This window comes from Eptatretus burgeri, chromosome 7, assembly GCF_056783735.1.
Source record: "Eptatretus burgeri isolate ZD-2024b chromosome 7, Ebu_testis_v1, whole genome shotgun sequence".
Lineage (NCBI taxonomy): Eukaryota > Metazoa > Chordata > Myxini > Myxiniformes > Myxinidae > Eptatretus > Eptatretus burgeri.
Genome location: NC_140967.1, coordinates 37,453,688 through 37,476,652, shown reverse-complemented (window position 1 = coordinate 37,476,652; position 22,965 = coordinate 37,453,688). Strand labels below are relative to the sequence as shown.

The window sequence follows — 22,965 nt, the reverse complement described above, 5'->3', positions numbered from 1 at the left end:
GATGCCTTGGAGCTCACCGCAGGGCAAAGAAGAATTTTGTCTCTCAAGGGACACTGGATACCATTGACCAGAGTCGCAGGGCCAGGCTGAATGGCAGAGCTGAGCTGTTCAGGGAGCTGAGGCGTAAAACTGTACGTGCACTGACGGTGGACAAGGAGGCCTATGTGCGAGGAATCTGTGAGGGGGTAGAGCATCACCTGTGGACAGGTGATTCTCGTCCCGCTTACAGGGGAATTCGCGCATTACGTTCATCCAAGCCCATCCCTCGGAGCACTATAGTTCGAGCAGAGAGTGGTAGGCTCTTGACAGAGGAGTCTGAAGTGAATGCCCGCTGGGCCGGTTACTTTGAGCGGTTGTACCATGCTGATCCCCCAACTGTCGAGTTGGACGTCAAGGGTGTTACAATCCCTGTTGCTGACCCTCGAATCAACTGTGGTCCACCTACGCTTGTGGAAACACGGGCTGCGGTGAACCAGTTGAAACGGGGCAAAGCTCCAGGGATCTGTGGCATCCATGCCGAACTTCTCAAGGCTGGTGGAAATGCTGCACTCGTGTCGTTGCATGCAGTTTTGTGCTCTGCCTGGAACACAGGCATCATCCCAACTGACTGGAAGAGGGGCCTTGTTGTCCCTCTCTGGAAAGGGAAGGGTGATCGCCAAGACTGCAACAACTACCGAGGGGTGACGCTGCTCTCAGTGCCGGGCAAGGTCTTTGCTCGGATAATTCTCGATAGGGTTCGCCACCATCTGCTTGAGCACCAGCATCCAGAGCAGTCAGGCTTTACACCAAAGAGGTCAACGATTGACCATATCCTTGCACTTCGTGTCCTCACCGAACGCAGACGAGAGTTTCGACAGGGGCTGCTTGCAGCCTATGTTGATCTCTGTAAAGCGTTCGATTCAGTGAATCGGGATGTCCTCTGGAGGATTCTTGGTCTTCGTGGGGTGCCACCAAAACTGATCGATCTGATGTCTGAACTCTACTCTGGTACTGAGAATGCTGTGAAGTGTGGTGGTATCTCTGACTTATTTCCAGTTGTTACTGGAGTTCGTCAGGGATGTGTACTTGCCCCCACACTTTTCAGCACTTGTATGGACTGGATTCTAGGGAGGATGTCGGAGAGATCAAGTTGCGGTGCGTCATTTGGGAATGTCAAGATCTCGGACCTTGACTTTGCAGATGATGCAGTCATCTTTGCGGAGACTTTAGACATCCTCTTGGGGGCCCTCGAGGTGCTGAATGAGGAGTCGGAGCCGTTGGGATTACGGGTTTCTTGGGTCAAAACTAAGATCCAGGCTTTCGGTGACATCTTGGATGCTGCTGTCCTGTCTGTGTCTGTTTGTGGTGAGGATGTTGAGGTCGTGGAGAGATTCACTTACCTTGGCAGTGATATTCATGTCTCTGCTGGCTGCGAGTCAGAGGTCAATAGACGTCTGGGTCGGGCCTGGGGAGTCATGGATTCACTGGATCATGGCGTGTGGCGCTGCCGGTACCTGTGCGGGAGGACGAAAGTCCGAGTCTTCAGGTCCTTGGTACTTCCAGTCTTGCTCTATGGGTGCGAGACTTGGACTCTGACCAAGGATCTGAGATGGAGACTTAATTCCTTTGGTACCAGGTCTCTTCGGAGAATCCTTCGGACATGTGGCTCGTTTTCCTGACTCTGATCCTGCTCACCAGATTCTCTCAGCGAGGGAGTCTCATGAGTGGAGGAGGCCAGTGGGTCGACCACGTGCCTCATGGTTGCAACAGGTTGACCATCATCTCAAGGAGATGGGGATGGGCCTGGCATCTGCCTGGGGGATGGCCAGACGGAGGCCCCTGGAGTACCGGCGGAAAGTGGACGCAGCGACGTGCTGTTCTGGCACATGCTCCCATACCTGACCTGACCGTCCATCCATCTGTCTCCTTTTTGCTGAAATGCTGATCCAGCTGAAATTTGGCAGAAACATTCCTCTTGTGACTGGGAACAGGAATTGCCAAGCTCATTACGGTTACATAACTTTTATTAGGTCAAAATGGCTGATTTATTAAATTTCCTCAAAAATCTTCTTCTCCAGACCCACCAGTCAGAATGCTACCAAATTTGGATTACAACATAAGGACAGGGTCCTGATGTTAAATTGCGGACACCATGCCGATCACATTACCAGAAGTGTATCAAAATGGCGGTCCCGCAAATTCCTTCCAATATCATCTTCTCCTGATCCACCAGTCAGAATCCTACCAAATTTGGGTTACAACAAAAGGACAGGATCCTGATGTCAAATTTCAGAGGCCATGCTGATCATGTGACGAGAAGTGTGTCAAAATGGCAGGCTTCGTCTATTTTTGTGAAAATCGTGTGGATTCCTTCAAAAATCTTCTTCTCCAGACCCCCTTGTCAGAATCCTACAAAAGTTTGGTTACAACATGAGGACATATTCCTAATGTTAAATTGTGGAGGCCATGCTGGTCACATGACCGGAAGTGTGTCAAAATGGCGGTCATGCAAATTCCTTCCAAAATCTTCTTCTCTAGACCCATCAGTCAGAATGCCACCAAATTTGGCTTGCAACATTTGACAAGGGAAGGGATGTTAATTATATTGTGGAAGTCATATGGGTCACGTGACTGGAAAGTGTATCAAAAAGGCAGACTAAGTCAACTTTTTGGAAAATCGCATTAATTCATTTTAAAATGTTCTTCTCTAGACCCACCAGTCATAATGCTACCAAATTTGTGTTACAACATTAGACCAGGACCCAAATAAGCTACAGGTCCAGTGGTCCTATTTTTTACTCATTGTGATCATACAATTTATTTTGTCTTCCTACCTCCAGTAATGAAACGAGGTATCGCCTTCAATTGAAGCTTGAAGAATGTGTGCCAAGTGACTTTACCAAGCAATCTACAAAACGTTTGAAGAAACTTTTTAAAACGAAACGTTTAATATTTATTTTTTATTTATCCATGTCGAAGTGATGGGTCGTATAATGGAGGATTGCACAAAAAGTGGAAATTTCGTGTAAAATAAAATTTCACATTTTCAGCGAGTCAGCCACCGCCGACTGCGCCACAGAGCAACACGTGGCCAATGCATTCGGGTGGCCCCTGAACCTTGTTCAAGTTGTTTGATATAGTATTCAGTGACAGAGCGAATATTGCAGAGCACTCACCAAGCGGTTTAAGCACTCCAACGAAAGGGTTGATAGGAAACGGCTTGTTTGGCACGAGCATATCTGGCAAATGTCTGAAATGTGAAATATGTCCAAATTGGACAAATTAATATTATTTCTAGTAGTCGGAACTGCTGCTAAGTTCGATTATGGAGCTTAAATTTTGTAATTTGGCTTACTTTAAGAGATTCAAGGTTATTGCATGTGCAGAAAAGAAATAACGCCACAAACACTGGCTTGTCTGGGTGTTTATAAGCATTGCAATGTACCCAGTGATGTGTAGCTCTGATGAACAGGCATTCAAAAATATGAGTGAGGAAAGTGAAAAAAAACTTTATCATGAACCAATCATTGCGGCCTGTTCCAATTCAAGGCATGGTTGAGGAGGCCAAAAAACATGGTGGTTTCAGACCCCAGTGAGGTACCCAGAATATGCCTTAACACCCCAGAGAGTGAGGTGGCCAAGAATCGCCTGATAAAGGATGTAATTAAATAAGGCCATTAATTATTTTGAAAAGGGATGTTAAAATTTAACCTCATCATCCAATTTTCATTCCTGCACCACCTTTGAGTTCCCTTCATATGCATGCAAAGTTTCAGGCTGCGAGGTTTCATGGTTTTGGAGTTATGGAGGACAGACACACACACACACACACACACACACACACACACACACACACACACACACACACACACACACACACACACTGACGTTTATTTGTATTGATAAATGAAGAATTTGGGTGTGTGTGTTTGGTTGTGTGTTTGTTTGTTTGTTTGTGTGATTGTTATTCTTTCACATTCGAACCGAAGCAACAAGAAGCCCCAAATTTTGGGTGTTGGTGCTTCAGAATCTGCGCAAGGTTTTAAGCTACCACACGTTCGCCATGCAGTCCGTTTTGAGGCCACCAAAAGCTGCTGCAAAGTGTATACTAGGATGTGGGTCAGGTAGTGCTACTGCTGTCCCGCTTCCAAAAGGTAACCACCATGAAGCCAATAACTCCATATCCTTTCAATGTCCAACATGTCTCAAAACCACTGCCAGGAAAAACTCACCCAGCTGGGCAGTGCCAGGAATCCCCACTTCCCCCCTCATCTCGGGCAGCACCAGGTGCCCCATTCTCATCACAGGCAATGCTGGTAGTCCTTCTAGTGTTGAATATAAAGAAATGCATCCAGTCATTTTCAATCTGAGACTCCCGATGGACAGACAGGCTGACAAAACCCAAAATATAAGCCCCCAGGCTGGGTTAATGTGGGTTGGGAGCTAAAAAGATGTTAAATGTATGGATTGTTAAATAAACACACATTCAGATATCACCGGGCCCAGTACACTGGTACTCACTTCACCGACCTCGGAAGGATGACAGGCCGAGTCAACCTCCTGGTGTACTAATTCAGTGGCCCAACGGGGCTTGAACTCAGGAACTCAGGACCTTTTGGATCCCAAGCTACTGCCCTAACCACTGTGCTAACACCAGGATATGTATGTATGTATGTATGTATGTATGTATGTATGTATGTATGTATGTATGTATGTATGTATGTATGTATGTATGTATGTATGTATGTATGTATGTATGTATGTATGTATGTATGTATGTATGTATGTATGTATAATTATGATGGCTCAAACGTCTGATGAATATAAAAACCTTTTTGCTGTAAACTGTATTTCAAGTGAAACGGTTGAAATCCAATTGTATCTACGGTGGAAATGGAACAATGGCTTTTCATTAACAATTGTTCAGCTTGTTCTCACTACTTGGGAATGAGCATTTTTCATGACAGTCGTTCATGAAAGCCGATATTGTTCACGATGTCTTTTTTAATCCTGTGAATCTCTCACAGCCGTGACCCCTAGAACAACGTGAGAGGATGAAGTAGACTTGGAAGTTTGGATCCAAGGTCTTCTTGTCGAAATCATTAAAGTGGTTCATTGCTAATGAACTCATTAACCAAATTAAACTCCCCAGGTTTCAGAGTGCAGCTGTACTAGTCTCCAGATGGACTAGATCACAGAAACACTATTTCATCATCATTAGGGTTTCACCCCATTAACATCAGGATCCCTCAAATCGTGTGGCTGCCAGCAGAAATAGTGGGCAGTCAAAAGGTTTTCCTCTGAAACATAATTGAATGGTTTTGCACCAACTTAACTTAGCATTGTCTTTCCTCTTTTTCCATGTAGTTTATAGCCAGCATCAAATGAGGAGAGGTTGGGGAGTGAAGGGTGAGTTTGCTCATGCTACTGGAATATGTCATTGTTAGATGTGCAATCAAAATCAAGGGGAAAAACTTTTTGACTCCTGACGTCCTTAGATTTCCTTTTTCGAGAAAGCTGTGAATCTTCCACCAGACAAGCACATGCATTTATAGGAATGTTGCATGCTCTCAGTGTATGTGTACTCTCAGAATGGTATCCAACTCATTGTCGTGTTCACACATACCTGCTCCTTTTACATATCCTAACATCGATACAACCGACCAGAAGGATGCTACTTTCATGTATCGCAGTCGAATAGAGATTGTCATTGGTTCATTAAATGTCCATCTCCAGTTATCAATTTTGCACACTGAAGTTATTCAAATGATTAAGAAATACCAGGACAAAGATTTATGATTCGACAGGACAAAAATGATGTGATAAAACAGGGCAGCTCATGGTGCCTGCTACGTTGGATTGCTCTAAACTATGAAGGCTCTCAAATTGTTTTCTCTGTTTATTTTCCTCCTTATGCTATAGTGATAACAATGGCTAATCTCTCGATGCGTACAGAGGAATGTGGGATCTCATACCCCAAAATGTAATGACATACCCAGAATGCAATGTTGCATGTCCCAAAAGGCACCAGCCATCTGTTCAAACAGAACGACGACGCGAGGCATCTTTTCGAACCTGGCATGTGCAGAGATGGCAAGTCATACTGGCATAAATTTGCCTTTCCTTGCTTGACAGCTTGATGGCACAGAAGACACGGTATTACCAAGGGACCTCATTATCTTGTACAGCTACCTTATGCTGTTTTAACCCAGTTTGCTAAATCTCACATCCCTGTAGTGGAAAAGCTCATTACTCACTCTCTCCAGAAAGTGTCATAATAGAGTTTCCAAACCTTGCGAGTTGATTGAGTATGTCAATTACAGTTCTCAAATAGATACTGTTGCCAGCTCATTATATGTCCATCCTCATTCATATAATAGACAATATTTAAATTTGCAGCAAAATTACTGCATTGATGTATAACTAATTGCTTCTTGATTGAAACTTCAGTGTTCCATCGGGAATTCTAGTACTTTGTTCTGACGTCCACTATTGCTATAAAATGTTCATGAGGGATATATGTCAAACTGATGAGACAAACTTGGAGCAAGATTACATGTTTTATTGAGCACTAGCTAGCACTAGCATTGTGGGGGATTTTCCATTTAAAATGTGATTTCTGCCTTGAGTTTATGCAATTGATGTTTATAAGTTTGTAATAATTTTTAAAAAGGACCATGCATCCTAAAGCTCACCTGGATCAGGAGCATCAGTCACTCAGTCCCCCTACAGAATCCCCAAGACCCTGATCTTTTTTCCATGCCGTTAACAAACTTTGGTACATCACGGGTGGTGAAGGTTGTGGTCAAATTTCATTGAAATCGTGTCTGTAGCTTCGGAGAAGAGAGCAAATACCTAGTTTGGGGGGGCTCAAACCCCCCAGAGACCTCCCAAGAACCTGATTTTTTTAATGCCATGATCAAACTTTGGTACATCATGGGGGGTGAACGTTGTGGTCAAGTTTCATCGAAATCATGTCTGTAGTTTTGGAGAGGAGAGCAAATACCTATTTTGGGGTGTCAAAACCACCCATAGACCCCCTTAATGAACGCAGATTTTGATGTTGTCAGTGAACCTTCGTTAGGCTTCAAATATGAACCTTGTGGCCAAGTTTCATCAAAACTATGTGTTTGGTTCAAGCGATAATGACTGAAGTGTTTTCTGACTCATTGACTGACTCAATGATTTAACTACGGACACTGCTTGATCGCATAAGCTCACTGGACTAAAGTCCAGGTTCGCTAATTATATGAGTTCCCTTTCAAGAAATTTCAATACAACATCATTCGGGCCATTAAAGCCTGCACTATGGTTGCCAACATATGGTTTTGTCCATTATCTATTCTTTTTAAATATCAAGCAAGATAGTAGCAGGTACCATTTATTTGGTGCGACGACTGCAGTTCAAACCGCCGACCTCCCAGACTCAGAGTGGACACTTTAACCATTAAAACTAAGACACTTTTTTATATTAATGTTATATCCACTAAAAAATACATTAGCTCTAGAGATACTACGATTTTAATTGCTTAGCTTATTATTATGAACTCTCTTCGATGAGATGCTCAGGCTGGAAAGATACCCTCGGGCCTAGAGGTATACATGCTTGCTTCTGATCCTGGGTGTGAATCATCAGGCATTTGATGTCAGGATTGCATCTATAAAAGGAGTCACAGAAGCACTGATGTGGAATTTGTTCTGTTTTTTTTGCATTGAGAGTCAGGGATAGAAAAGATCATGGTTTTGGATGGGGGATGATCTGAGATGGTGATGAACAGCTGCCTGGAAAACCTGGAGGGAAGCATGAGATGGAAGAGAATGTGGAAGGTATGTTCCACAGGCAGGAAAAAAAGAGGAATGAATGAGTTGAAATGAGCAGTGATTCACGATTTTGTGAGTGTCACACTGTCACCATAAGGGTGTTAATGGGGACATATCAGGGAAACACGTGCACCTTGCAGAAACCTGGGGGGACAGAGCACAGAAAGAGCAGAGATTGTAAGACCAGAAAGAGGCAGAAGAAGACAGAGGAACCACCGACCTGTCTGAAAGGTGATAGGCACATCGACTCAGCTTCATCGTGGGCGATTCCACTGATCATGAAAGCCTTGGTTTCCACGGTGTCGAGCTGCGCAAGGTGTAAGGAAGGGGCGGAAGCTCAGACGGGAGTGCAGTATTCCATCAAGACCCAGCTATAAACTCAAACTGTCACTCTGGTGATTCACAAGCATGGCGATTCATCAATGTGTGCACTATCCCTCGGATGGACGTTAAACTGGGAGTTTTGTCCACCAGCATGAGTCGGTGGTTATTAAAGACTCCTCGTAAAAATTTAGCGAACTATTGCCAGCACCCTGAACAAATTACAAATTCCTGGACTCCCCAATTGAGTATCCTGCGTTGGAGTGGCGATCTGTCCAGGATTGCGAAATAGGAGAAAAAAATCCCCGCGTACGATGGAGAAGGATTTGCATGTAGAGTCCGACTATAATTGTATTTATCTTCATTTAAAACCAGACTCCTTGGCCGAACCAGACTGTAGATATGATACATATACATATACATATTTTACAATTAATAGCAAAGAATAATATTGCAGATTGTGCAACTGTCTGGGAGGTTGGAAGTTCGAACCCCGGCCAACTCATACGAAAGACTTTAGAAATGGTACCCGCTGCTTCGTTGCTTGATGCTCAGCATTTAAAAAGAATAGGGCACGGACAAGCAACCATAAGCTGGCAACCATTGTGCAGACTTGATGAGCCTACTGGCCTCCTCCGACATTGAAGTTCCTTGTAACTGAAATAGATTATAGTAGCCAACTAAGCTATATTAAAAAAATGTTGAAAATTCACGTTTTTTTGGAATTGTAATCTAATTATATTTGGTCATTTTTAAAAAACACAATCGATGGTGCAGTACAAGCTCACATCCTTTCCTCGAGGAAGTGAACCTTCTCTGTTTGCAGTAGTTGTCACTAGTCATGTGGTCCGATACGGTTTGCCAGTAATGCAAGAAGACTTGATAATTGTGTCCCATTGAGTGTATTCATCTTCACACACACACACACACACACACACACACACACACACACACACACACACACACACACACACACACACACACATACACACACACCGCTAGAACAGTCTATTTTTCATTAACAATGTCTTAACAGACTGATAACACATTGGTGTGAAACATTGATTGAGAAGATGAGCTGGACAATGATTAACTTTTTCAAAGATACCTTTTCTCAGGGCAAGCCCTTTGTTCTTACCAGACTGACAAGATGGACCAGGTCGTATCTTTTCTCTCCTGTTCAACTTTCACATCTTAAGATGCTTATTTTCTCCAAATCAATGTCTAATTGGTATTAGAGAAGTTTGTGACACAATACACCGAAGTTCAGTGTGTTACTCTTGGAGATGCATGAACAGCCAAGGTGCGGACAGTTTTGTATCTTCAATGGACCGTCACAATGGTCAACAGGGCAGACCGATTCACACGAGCAGTTGCATGGAACAGAAACGAATCACGTGCTTGTGCCAGGCTGCTGGGGTCGCTGCTTGTCTGGTGAACATCGCCGTGAAGTGATGGATTGGTGGTGGAAGCAGGGCAGATACGAACAGGGGGCTTTTTCCCACGCAGGGCTTGCCGAGCACTGCATCTCTAGACATAACATAGAGGCCAAGGAGTTCAGAGATCTTGGCTTGCATCTATCAGGGGCCACCGACGTTTTGGCACAAGGAACGGCCATTTTTTTCTTGGATGTTTCTTGGATGTGTTGCTTTAATGCTGGATACCTTGAACTGTGGTTGGGGTGGTTGATGGATCAACTGTTCACACAATGTGTGGTCGGCTCTTGAAAAAACTTCTGCTATGGATCAACTTTTTATATTCTTCTATATTTTAAATACAAAGTGACAGTGATATTTCTTTCATAAACCATTAGTGATGAACATAGCCCCATCACTTATGACCTTTCAAAGGCTATCACGAGGTAGTATCACAATGTAGTAATTGTTATATACCAGGCTATATGGTTGTGGGTTTCTCGAATGCATGCCCCAAGTCATATATTGTTCATAGGTGTCATAAGAGAAGGAAAAACCAACTACACATTTGGAAATTATATTAAAGAAAACCCATATATAAGGTAAATATATCCCAAGGCTTTGTAAAGATTTGAACATAGGTGTGTTATTTCCAGAGGTGGCTCCAAAGCTGCTGAATGTAGGTAGAGAGGTATTGATTAGGGGAATGATATGGGAATTTCTTTTCCTTGGGGAGAACCTGTAAAAGAAGAACCGCTTGATGTAAGGAAGAAAAAGTGGTTTTTCATCTCTTAAAGCTCTGTATTATCACGCACCCGCACTTCCAACACTTTTTCAAACGATGATGAGTATATTTAAGCCAGAACTGCTTACAAGGACCTATAATCTATGTAGGAAGACTGACATCAAGACAACTCTTTATTTTGAAGAAGCAGCCCTTTTTGAGCTCTTTGAGCACGGCTCCAGAAATGATGACTCGAGTCGCAAGTTTTACGACTTGCAACTTGACTTGAGACTTGGCCTCAACGACTTGAGACTTGAGCTTGTGGACTTGTTGACAATGACGATGAATGAACACTATCTATATGAAAATAAATCTATCGCAGTGATGTGTTTGTGACTAATTTGAATTCGATGTCTGGTAGGATGTGATATTTATAAACAAAGACCGTCGGAGTCTCGCACCAAAGGGAGCACGAACTCGGTAAATAGATTGCGCCAAGCTTGGAAAAAGTAATGCTTGTGTTTAGGGTTAGGTATTAATCAGGTATTAATCACTAACATCCCATATTTGGAACAGAATCACCAAGATTAATGACACGCAAAGGACTTATGCTGATCACTGAGTTTCCTTCCAGATTGTAACCATTTTTGTCACCAAATGTAACCATTACACCGCTGAGTCTGGTCAATGAGTTTGAATTAAAGCAATTAAACTTTGTTTTTCTTTTTTTTCCATGTCATTTATTTTTTTTATATGCCCAAAAAAATCATCCAGCTCATATAAACAACCAGCTCATGGCTCCTCTAAAACCGTTTGAGTGTTAAAGGCTTACACGTAACCAAGGTCTATAATAATGATATTATGTCTTGAAACTTGACTTGAGACTTGTCCTCATCGGCTTGAGACTTCACTTGAGACTTGCTCTCATAGACTTGACACTTGACTTGAGACTTGAGACTTGATGTGAGACTTGCCCTCCGAGACTTGAGACTTGATGTGAAACTTGCCCTCATAGACCTGAGACTTGACGTGAGATTTGCCCTCATCGACTTGAGACTTGACTTGAGACTTGCCCTCCGAGACTTGAGACTTGATGTGAAACTTGCCCTTATAGACCTGAGACTTGATGTGAGATTTGCCCTCATCGACTTGAGACTTGACTTCAGACTTGCCCTCCGAGACTTGAGACTTGATGTGAGACTTGCCCTCATAGACCTGAGACTTGACGTGAGATTTGCCCCATAAACTTGAGCCTTGACTTCAGACTTGCCCTCGTAGACTTGAGACTTCACTTGAGACTTCACTTGAGATTTGCCCTCATAAACTTGAGACTTGCCCTCATAAACGTGAGACTTCACTTGAGATTTGCCCTCATAGACTTGAGACTTCACTTGAGATTTGCCCTCATAAACTTGAGACTTTCCCTCATAGACTTGAGACTTGACTTGAGACTTTACTTGAGATTTACCCTCATAAACTTAAGACTTGCCCTCATAAACTTGAGACTTCACTTGAGATTTGCCCTCATAGACTTTCGACTTGACATGAGATTTGCCCTCATAGACTTAAAACTTGACTGAGATTTGCCCTCATAGACTTGAGCCTTGACTTGAGACTTGCCCTCATAGACTTGAGACTTCACTTGAGACTTCACTTGAGACTTGCCCTCATAAACTTGAGACTTCATTTGAGACTTGCTCTCATAAACTTGGGACTTGCCCTCATAAACTTGAGACTTCACTTGAAACTTGCTCTCATAAACTTGGGACTTGCCCTCATAAACTTGAGACTTGCCTTCATAGACTTGAAACTTGGCTCAAGTAAGTTGTTGACATCTCTGCACGGCTCATAGTCTACACTTATTGTACTCTTGCTTCCAGCGCTTTTGCCAATTTCATTTATTTTATTTTATTTTTTTCATTTTTGGTGTAGACACTAAAGTGTGCTATCCACTTGGCTACCTCGTTTGCTTTAATATCTTCCTCTAAACTACTGATTTGCTGCTGTAGTTATTGCTATCTCACACATCAAGGTACTCATGCAGGTGCATACCCTTGCTTTCTTGATAGAATAAGAGTGCTCATGAAGAGTTGTCCCAGACAATGATTTTTTTTTTTTCAAACCTGGACAGGTTGCTAAATCACTCTCGATAAAGCTGTTAGTTTTGACGAATAATAACTTTGTCTTTCTCTTTATTGTCAAATTAGGGGAAGGTTGCTCAAGGTGGTGCAGCACCCAAGATGCAACATTGTAATGTTAATATGTAGTCCTTTTTATTTCATAGAGTACCCAATGAGAGCTCACACATGTTAAGGAACACAGTCAAAAAAATTGCAGACCTCGAGGACTTGTAAGAAGTCCAAGGCTGGAACCCAGTAGAGCACATACCTGCACCAGGCTTTTGTTTTACCATCCACAACGTTTTGAAATATCACAATGTAACAAAGATTTTGTTTGAGTGAATTTTTTGGTTGTTTGTCTTTTATTAGGTCATAAGAATGAAGAAAATTCATATCTTTCATGTCGCTAATCGTTATTAAGGAAATGACAGATATTTTTTGAAAAAAAACAAAAAATTGTATATTTACATAAGAAAATTGCAGAAAAATGTCTTTGAACATAAATGAAACTATACAACAGCGTTGAAACATACAGGGATATGCTAATCAGAAGTAAAATATTGCATACTACATCTTCGATAAGACTGTTTATTGAAAACACACAGATTTTCTGCTCTTTCTTCGGTGAAGAGGCTGGGTTTCTCGGACCAAACCCCAGACGTAGTCGCCCATCATACGCTCATTATACTGGCCCTGGTAGCGCTTTTCAAATTCCATCACATCTTGGTGGAAGCGCTCACCATGCTCTTCGGAGTAGTCTCCCATATTGGATTTTAAAAAATCCAAATGGGAATGCATCGTGTGCAATTTCAGGGACATTCTGCAACCCATCTCCCTGTAGGACTTGAGAAGATTGTCGACCAGTTCGCGGTAGTTTTCTTCCTTGTTGTTACCCAAGAAGCCCTGAACAACTGCAACGAAGCTGTGCCAGGCACGTTTCTCCGGTGCCAACAACTTTCCGGAGAACTCCGGGTCCTTCATTAGCTTTTTAATTTGCGGTCCAACGAACACCCCTGCCTTTATTTTTGCCTCCGACAACTTCGGAAATACCGCTTCCAAATGCTTGAAGGCAGCGGACTCATGATCTAGTGCCTTCACAAATTGCTTTATGAGCCCCAGCTTGATGTGGAGGGGTGGCATCAAGATCTTCTCCTGCTCAACCAGCGGTTGCCACTTCACGTTGGTCTCGCCAATGACAAAGCCCATTCTTGATGGCCAGTCCTTCGTTTCATAATGTCTCGCTGTAGCTCGGCTATCCCAGTAGCAGAGGAAACAGGGATGTTTTGTGAATCCGCCTTGCAAACCTGTCAAAAAGCCAATCATCTTAAAGTCTCCAATCACTTCCCAATCATGCTCTTCGTACTTCACCAGGTGCAGCAGGTGCTTCACATTCTCATTGCCTTCCTTTAGCTGAACAGAGTGGGCGATAGGGATGCTTGGGTACTTGTTACCATTGTGCAACAGCACCGCCTTCAAGCTTCTAGTTGAGCTGTCCACGAACAGTCGCCAGTTGCTGGGATCATACGGGAATTCAATTTCTTCAAACAAGCCGTTGATGTCGTGACAATAACACACTTTCTCATGCAGTGTGAAATACTGAGAGAATATGTCATGACGTTGTCTCTGTTTTGTTACCCGACAGTTCTCGTCCAACAACTTCCACTGTTTCAACCTGGATGTCAGTAATTCTGCTTTTGATTTGGTGAGTCCAAGGTCCCTGATAAGATCATTGAGCTCTGCTTGGTTAGGGAAATGCGGAATAGCCGGGGTATCATCTGCAACAAAGACATCGTCGTGGGCATCTTCTGTTTCGCTGCTGAAACTTGTGCAAGCATCTTTCGTGATCACCGGAGGAGGGTTGGGAACTGGAATCTCCTCACAATGCATCACCGGACAAAGAGATGATGGCAGATTTGGGTAGTCGAACACATCCGTCTTCTTTCCCCTGCGGTGACACGTCACCACCACCATACAAAAGTAGCAGTTGTTTGAGTGATCTGTTGGTTCCCGCCAGATTCTTGGCACGCCAAACTTCAGTTTTCGTTTATCCCCTCTGTACCACGACTCCAGAGTGGACCGACAGCTTCCACAAACCACGTGTGGCGCCCAACTCTTGTCCTGGTCCCCTAATTGAACTCCAAAGTACGCCTTGTAAGCCGAACAGAAGAGGTTCCCTTCAATGATGGTGTACTTGACTGACTTGACATTCAGAAAGACTCCGCAGACATAGCAGAAGTTATCAGGATCATGCTTGCAGGAACCTCGAGCAGAAGCCATCATGAGACAATATCTTTTAATAAAAGAACAAATATAATAAGACGAGTTGAAGGGAAAGAACGGAAACAAAATGTAACATATATCAAATGACAACTTGAATGAATCATATAATCATACTTGAATAACCTACTTGAAAAAATCATATTTTTTTTCAAAATAATTTCAAAATATTTTCTAAATCACAAAACGATCAACAGTATGCTATGTTTTACTTCTGATTAGCATATCCCTGTATGTTTCAACGCTGTTGTATAGTTTCATTAATGTTCAAATACATTTTTCTGCAATTTTCTTATGTAAATATACAATTTTTTGTTATTTTTCAAAAAATCGGTGTCATTTCCTTAATAACGATTAGCAACATAAAATATATGCTTTTTCTTCATTCTTACGACCTAATAAAAGATAAACAACCAAAAAATTCACTCAAACAAACTTCTTTTTTTTTGTTACACAATGATATCGTGCGATAGATAGTTTTTTGGCCCCATCTCTCAACGGTGAAGAATCACTTAAAAAAATTAAAAATTCTCATCCAGATCTGGATCTTCACCAAAACAGAATCAATTCGTCCTTGTCACACACCCAACCTGTCCACCAAGTTTCGTCCGAATCCGTCCATAACTTTATGTATTCTGCTCACAAACAGACAGGAGTGAAAACATAACCTCCATACACCTTCATTGGCAATGCCTGTCCTTTGGCTCCATCCCATCTTTGACAGCCCTCCTCTACTCCTGCTCATTATTTTAATGTCTTATTCTGCGGTAGCAAGAAAAAAAAATTTAAGTACCTTAAAGCAGCAGCAATATGAAGAGCAAGAAATTACAAAACGAGCATCGTCTCTGAGATATATATATATATATATATATATATATATATATATATATATATATATATATATATATATATATATATATATATATATATATATATATATATATATATGGTTTGACAAAGGTTTGCTTAATGTTAGTACAGTGGTATCACATTACTGGGGCATAGCTCATCGACAAATGCCAAGCTGCCAAAACAGCCATGTCAACATTTTCCCAGGGTGCTGGCCCAAAGTTCCACATTTTTCAAAAGACAAGAGAATCTTAAATATCTGCAAGTCAATGCTCGTGTGATAGACAACTGGCCTATAATCCTGGCACGCTGCATGATGCAATTTCCTCTGTTGGCATGACACAGAAATTTGAGTCAAAAACGACCTCAGGAGCAATCAAACCCAGGACCCCACAGCTCGAATATAAGTACGCAAGCAACTGAGATAATCTGCTACCCGGCTACATGATCAACATAGAGTAAATGTCAAAGCAGACAAGGAAACCTCTATCTGTGTAATTGGGAAATGCATTTTATACCAGTATTTAATTTTTCCTTTGAGCGAGAGAATAGCCTAAAAGTATGTGCGCTCTCCTCTGAGCTGTCGAGCCTGGATTTGAATCTTTGAGCAGCTAGATAAACTGTCATCCTGGTGTTTTGTCGGCAGGGCTATAATGATAATAATTGGTTGCTCTTCGTATCCAAAGAAGGCCATTCACATTTAAGATGTGAACCACAGGATCAATTTGTTTGCATTCAACAGGAACATCAGTGTACAACAGCTGGAGTGAAGCATGGGGGTGCATCAACAGAAGTGAGGGGCTGCATCTCAGCCACGGGTGTCAGGGATTTACATACCATTGAAGGTATACTGACTGCTGACAGGTACTTGCAGGTTCTGATCCATCATGCCATTCCCTCAGAAACACGTCATTATCTTGTAACATGACAATAATGCCAAGCATTTAGCCAATGTGGTGAAAAACTATCTGAAATGTAACAAGACTCGTGGAACACTCACAAAGTTGACTTGACATGCTCAAAGTCATAATATGAACATTATTGACACCTTATGGTGTTAGATAGTTACTAAAAAAGTCAAACGGGAACCAAACACTTTGGATGAATTGTGGAAAGTACACTATCGGTCAAAAGTTTTAGAACACCGCCGTTTTTCCAGTTTTTACTGAAATTTAAGCAGTTTAATGTTTCAATGTACTCTGAAATTAAAGCACAGAACAAATAAGCAATTGCAGATAAAAAATAAATCATGAAATCGTTTTGTTGAACAAAATTTAATCTAAATTTTGGACTCATCAAAGTAGCCACCTTTTGCAGATATAACAGCCGAACATACTCATGGCGTTCTTTCCACAATGGAAATCAAATATTGTTCGGAAAGTTCTTCCCAACAATGTTGCAGAAGTTCCCACAAATGTGTTGCACTTGTCGGTTGTTTTGCTTTCACCCTTCTGTCCAGTTCATCCCAAACCAGCTCCATGGGGTTTAAGTCTGGAGACTGTGCTGGCAATTCCATGATTTGAAGCCTACCGTTGAGTTCTGTTCTTCAAAGGTAGTTCTGGCATAGCCTGGAGGTATGTTTTGGGTTGTTATCTTGCTGGAGGATGAACCCCTGACCAACTAGGCTAAACCACTCTTGCATGACCAGAGGGTATTGCATGGTGCTGCAAAATGCTGTGATAGCCCTTTTGGTTCAGGGTGCCATTCACTCTGTGCAAGTCACCGACTCTGGATCGAGCAAAACAGCCCCAGATCATCACGCTTCCTCCTCCATGTTTTACAATTTGTGTCATACACGAAGGAACCATCCTTTCACCTACTCGACGGTGTACAAAACCCCTGCATGATGAACCAAAGATTTCAAATTTTGATTCTTCAGTCCATAAGACCTTCTTCCAGTTTTCAGTAATCGACTGGCGGTGCTTCATGGCCCAGTCAAGCCTCTTTTTCTTATTTTCCATTTAAGCAATGGCTTTCTTACTGCCACTCGACCTGTCAAACCTGCAGCTTGAAGTCTTCTCTTCACAGTTGAAGCTGAGACTTCCTTACTTCGACCAGTGTTAAGCTGTGCTTGAAGCTGCTGTCCTGTGAGCCCCCTATCATGCAAGCTGTTGACTCTCACAAACTTGTCTTCTGATTGTGTTGTGGCTTTGGGTCTGCCAGACCTCTTTCTGTCAGAGTTTCCTCCAGTTTCCAAGTGCCTTTTGATGGTGTAGGAAACTGTACTCACTGACACCTTGGTTTTTCTTTGCAATTTCTCTAAAGGAAAGACCTACACTTTTAAAAGTTGTAATGATCTGTCTGTCTTCCTTTGTTAATTTTCTTTTTCTTGCCATTGTGATAGCATTATACTACTTCCTGTAGTGCAATATTGTCCAAATCATGCTTCAGAGGTTGTAGCAACACAGTCTGTTCCAACAGTGCTTTTATACAGAGGGTTTGTAACTAATCAACAAAAGTTGGGATACGTGTAGGAATTGTTTGCATCAACTTTCAAGGCTTAATTTACTTCCATTGCTGCAGAACAGCTGCAGTTGCTAACCCATTACTTGTTCCCTGAAAAGGGCCTTTTTTAACAACTCTGAAATTTGCATTATTTTTCAGTTTTTGGTAACCTAAACTCCTTTTTTAATCTCTGGCAGTTTACCGCTTCGCTTTGTACCATTTCAGGTTATTCATTGGACTTGAACTGCTTGAATTTCAGTAAAAACTGGAAAAATGGGGGTGTTTTAAAACTTTTGATCGGTAGTGTACTTCAAGATATTTGGAATAACATTCCAGTCAAACATTAATAAATTATGGAAAAATGAAAGCAAGGTATCATATCATGCTCTATAGAACACAAAGGGCTTACCCATGACTAATGCACTGTTCAGCGTAGCCATGCTGGTGATGTACATTTACTATAACAGTACTATCAAAGAACCCCTCCTTTTACAGGTGGGTAAATTTCCACACTTGAATGATATATGACTTGTAATACCAGCTTCCACCCGGTGGCGCTATACGACACACATTTACAGGGAGAGAATATCCTCCCTCCAATTTGAACACTTGGACGATGATAAGTTTTTATATCAACTACAACCTTCCTGTGCACCCTACAAGTACCACCACCAATTTCAATGCTCTCCATCCAGCACTTCAGGATTACATAGAGATTAGAGTTAAAACAAGCACACATCACTATCATATATTATAGCATGATAATTTCCCCACTTCTATGATGTATATGGTATTCATATGGAGAAAAGAGGTATTTTATTGTGGCTTCGAACACCCCCTCACACCGGTGAGTGGCACAGATATGATACACCTTTACATAGACAATATGCATCCCTCCCCAAACCCTGAACCCAAACAGCTAAAAAAGAAAATTATCGCCGAAAACCTTCTCATGCACACCCTGAGTGCAAACACCAATTTTCAACTCATTCTATCCAGTGGTTTCGGAATGTGAAGAGGTCAAACAAACAAATAAACACTTCTTGAGAATATACATACATATATATGCATGAGTGTGTGTGGGTGTGGGTGTGTGCTTTCATAAACTTCGAGCCACGAGCCACTTCATAAACTTTAATATATATATATATATATATATATATATATATATATATATATATATATATATATATATATATATATATATATATATATATATATATAGTTACGGCTGTGGAAATTCGCATTACACCATAAAGGGCCCTCAGGTGAGATATCTCCATAGATACATGTGTAGTTAGCCCAAACCCGTTGTATAGAGGGAATTTATGTGATCCATCCGGGCTGCGACGCTTTGAGTTTGCCATTTTTTCTTTTCTGTCGTTATTTTGAACCAACCACGTCTCAACCGCCATCACACAACAACCACCTTAACCACCACGTCAACCATCGTCACCAACTACAATCACGCTCCAACCCGCAGACAGCAACCACAACGCCAACCCTCACCACAGAAGACCCTCCACCACCTTCGCCTTTACCTTCACGAATTCATCCCACATCATCGCTTCCACGGCCATTCCCGCACCACCTGTGAACACTGAATGTCGGGCTGTCTCGGGCCCGTACGGCGATTGGTGCCGAACGCACCGAGCCGCGAGCGCGAATGGCAGCCTTTCCGAGGGGAAAATTCGGATCAGAAACGCTTCACACCCACTTCTCCTCTGTCCAATTGGCGAGCGCGGGGCGGCTTAGCCCCGCCTCCAAGCGTGTGTATGTGAAGTCCGTATTTGCAAATTGTAGGATCAGGAGAGGTTCACGCCCATTTTTGCCCGACCAATGGCTGACCGGGGGGGCGACGTGGCCCCGCCTCCAATCGCGTTCTGATTCCAAAATTTGCATATTGGCTGCTCCTGCCGCCTATAAAAAGGTGAGCGCAAGGCGAATTAAAGAGTTGGGTTTTGGAGTTGCTTGGAGAGTGTCGTCGAGAGGTTGCTCTTGGGGACAAGGAGCGTTGCGTTGGCAGAGTTGATGGGAGTGAGCGCGGTGAAACTGCAAGCAAGGGAGCTCTGGTCCGAGGCAGGAAGGACGGCGGTCGGCAACGAGGTTGCGGTGTGGGGGATCGCTCGTCTCGTCGCAGGACCCAAGCCAGCCAGCCATTCCCCTCCCCCAGGGCATCAACAATTCCCCCTTTCCCCCGCGCTGAGATAGTGCAAAAGGGGGCCCCGTTCCCACCCCACTCCAAACGTCGTGCCAACGAAACCCGCCAAGGGGCACGGAGTCAGGGCACAGCCGCGCGGCCACATTTGCGGCTTGCCCGCCAACGCGTCACGAGGACGCGGGTAAGACCTCCCCGGCCTCGCGGACCTGGCCGCTCCTCCAGGTCATGCGCACATTTGGCCTACGGGCCTGTCTGCCTCCTTGTCTGTGAGGGTGGCTTCTTTCCTTCGCTTTTGTGTAAATGTGTGTTGGCGCCGTCTGTGAAGTAAAACTGTATAAGTGTTGCCGTGTGTGCACGTAGTCTGTTTTAACTGCTTTTCCTCTTGCATTTGCTTTTTGTGTATGGCTGTATATACGTGCTTTCCGTGTGTCGTGTAATAAAGTGCTTGCATGTTGAGCTGTGCCCGTTTCGCTTAGTCTCCTTCCTTTTAATTGACTCTCCATCCTGCTTCTCGTAAGGGGTTCGTAGTGGGTGCAACATCCTGGTAATTAATCTGAACCGTCCAGGTTGACGATAACACCGCTCGGTTATCCTGATAGTATGGAATGGGCCGCCCAAGCGGCTCATGTCCAGATTAGACCTGTGGCGAGGTACGATGGCCCGGTTTACCATCCGCGTGGGTATTTAGGTAGGTCAAGTTTGGTGAACAACCCTATCCTACGCGGGTGGCCGATTGGCACGATTGTGGTGAGGTCGAAATGCCCACCCGTGACTGGCTTCGGGCGATTAGTTCCCGGAGGGTCACGACTGAATTGTCCGTCCAGTGGGCGATGTGCCGCGATTCGAGTTCCGTGGCCGTTCACACGTCGGCGGGCGCGAATTTGCAACAATATATATGTATACACTGATAGGCCAAAACATTATGACCACTAACAGGTGAAGTGAATATCATTGATTATAATCAATGATTGTAACAAGATAATTATCTTGTTACAATGGCACCTGTCAAGAGGTGAGATATATTAGGCAGCAAGTGAACAGTCATTTCTAGAAGTTGATGTGTTGGATGCAGGAAAAATGGGCAGGAGTGAAGACCTGAGCGACTTTGACAAGGGCCAAATTGTTATGGCCAGACGACTGGGTCAGAGCATCTCTGAAACAGCAAAGCTTGTGGGGTGCTCCCGGTCAGCAGTAATGAGTACATACTGACAGTGGTCCGAGGAGGGACAAACCACAAATCGGTGACAGGGTGTTGGGCGCCCAAGGATGATGTGCGAGGGCAACGAAGGCGATCCCGTCTGGTCCGAACCGACAGAAAGTGTACTGGGGCACAAGTCACAGAAAATTTTAATGGTGGTCACGGGAGGAATGTGTCACAATCCACAGTGCATCGCACCCTCCTGTGTATGGGGCTGCATAGCCACAGACTGGTCAGAGTGCCCATGATTATCCCTGCCCACCGTTGAAAGTGCCTACAATGGGCACGAGAGTGTCGGAACTGGACCTTCGAGCAGTGGAAGAAGGTCGCCTGGTCCAATGAGTCCCGTTTTCTTTTAGATCACGTGGATGGCTGTGTACATGTGCGCCGTTTACCTGGGGAAGTGATGACACCAAGATGCACTGTGGGAAGACGACAAGCCGGTGGAGGGAGTGTGATGCTCTGGGCAATGTTTTGCTGGTAAACTCTGGGTTCGGCCATTCATATGGATGTCAATTTGACAGGTGTCACTGACCTAAACATCATTGCAGACCAGATTCACCCCTTCATGGCAATGGTATTCCCTGATGGCAGTGGCCTCTTTCAGCAGGTTGAAACTATAAGCAATGTGACGACAAGCATCCAATCTACATACAGCACAAATGCGTCCTGCCACACTGCACACATTGTTCGGGAATGGTTTGAGGAACATGATGAAGTGTTCACGGTGTTGCCCTGGCCTCCAAATTCTCCAGATCTCAATCCGATTGAGCATCTGTGGGATGTGCTGGACCGACAAGTCCGATCCACTGCGGCTCCACCTCGCAACTTACAGGACTTGAAGGATCTGCTGCTTATGTTTTGGTGCCAGATACCACAGGACACCTTCAGGCGTCTTGTAGAGTCCATGCCTCGGCGGGTCGGCGCTGTTTTGGTGGCACATGGAGGACCAACAGCATATTAGGCAGGTGGTCATAATGTTTTGGCTCATCAGTGTACGTGTATATAATACTAGACGACCCGTGAACCCATTGGGTTCCCGTTGTGACAGCAGTTGATAAAAAGTCATTAAAAAAAAAGATAGCTCCAGCGAACTTTTATGCTGAGGTTGTTTGTATTGATCAAATACTCCCGAAGAGGACTTGACTGAATCGGGAATTGATTTTTTAATATAATATTATTTTTGTTGCCCAATTTGAACGAAATGATACTGCACACCGCAGGAGAATGTTGAGTAAGGTGAGCTAAAAAATTTTGCGCTATCCTGTACCGTTTTGGCTGTATTTTGGGAACATACATGCATACGTACAAGATGAGAGTTTTGGTAATATACATAGAAGATAGATATGGTATAATAAATTCTCCTGACTTGGACTGACGTCGTGATGATGACCTCATCACAATGGCATCATGCCTGCCAACCCCGAAGGACATCAAGCAGTTCATGTGAGGCAAAGATATTATGTTCCATTGCACTCGCCGATCGGGCAAGAGCTCCTGGGTGCGGTTGCCAGACCCACTGACTTGTACAGACTTTCTTCCTTCATTTACTATAGCTCCCTCATTCCCTTTGGATGCAGATCTATCAACAAAACACCAGCTGTCCTTTTCAGGGCTAACTGACATTTACACCTCAAACTCTCAATGAACACCAT

The 22,965-nt window shown here is 43.4% G+C and overlaps 1 long non-coding RNA gene across 4 annotated transcripts in view; it reads left to right on the top strand.

Moving 5' to 3' along the window:
• Nucleotides 1–15,623: 15,623 nt before the first annotated feature.
• LOC147023058 (uncharacterized) overlaps nt 15,624–22,965 on the top strand; it is a 20,925-nt gene continuing 13,583 nt past the window's right edge. For 2 of the 4 annotated variants that reach the window (XR_015060002.1, XR_015060000.1), the window contains exon 1: nt 15,624–16,351. This is a non-coding gene — a long non-coding RNA (uncharacterized LOC147023058). Of the gene's footprint in view, nt 16,371–22,965 lie in introns of all 4 variants that reach the window. The other 2 variants (XR_015060001.1, XR_015059999.1) reach the window with 1 other exon arrangement.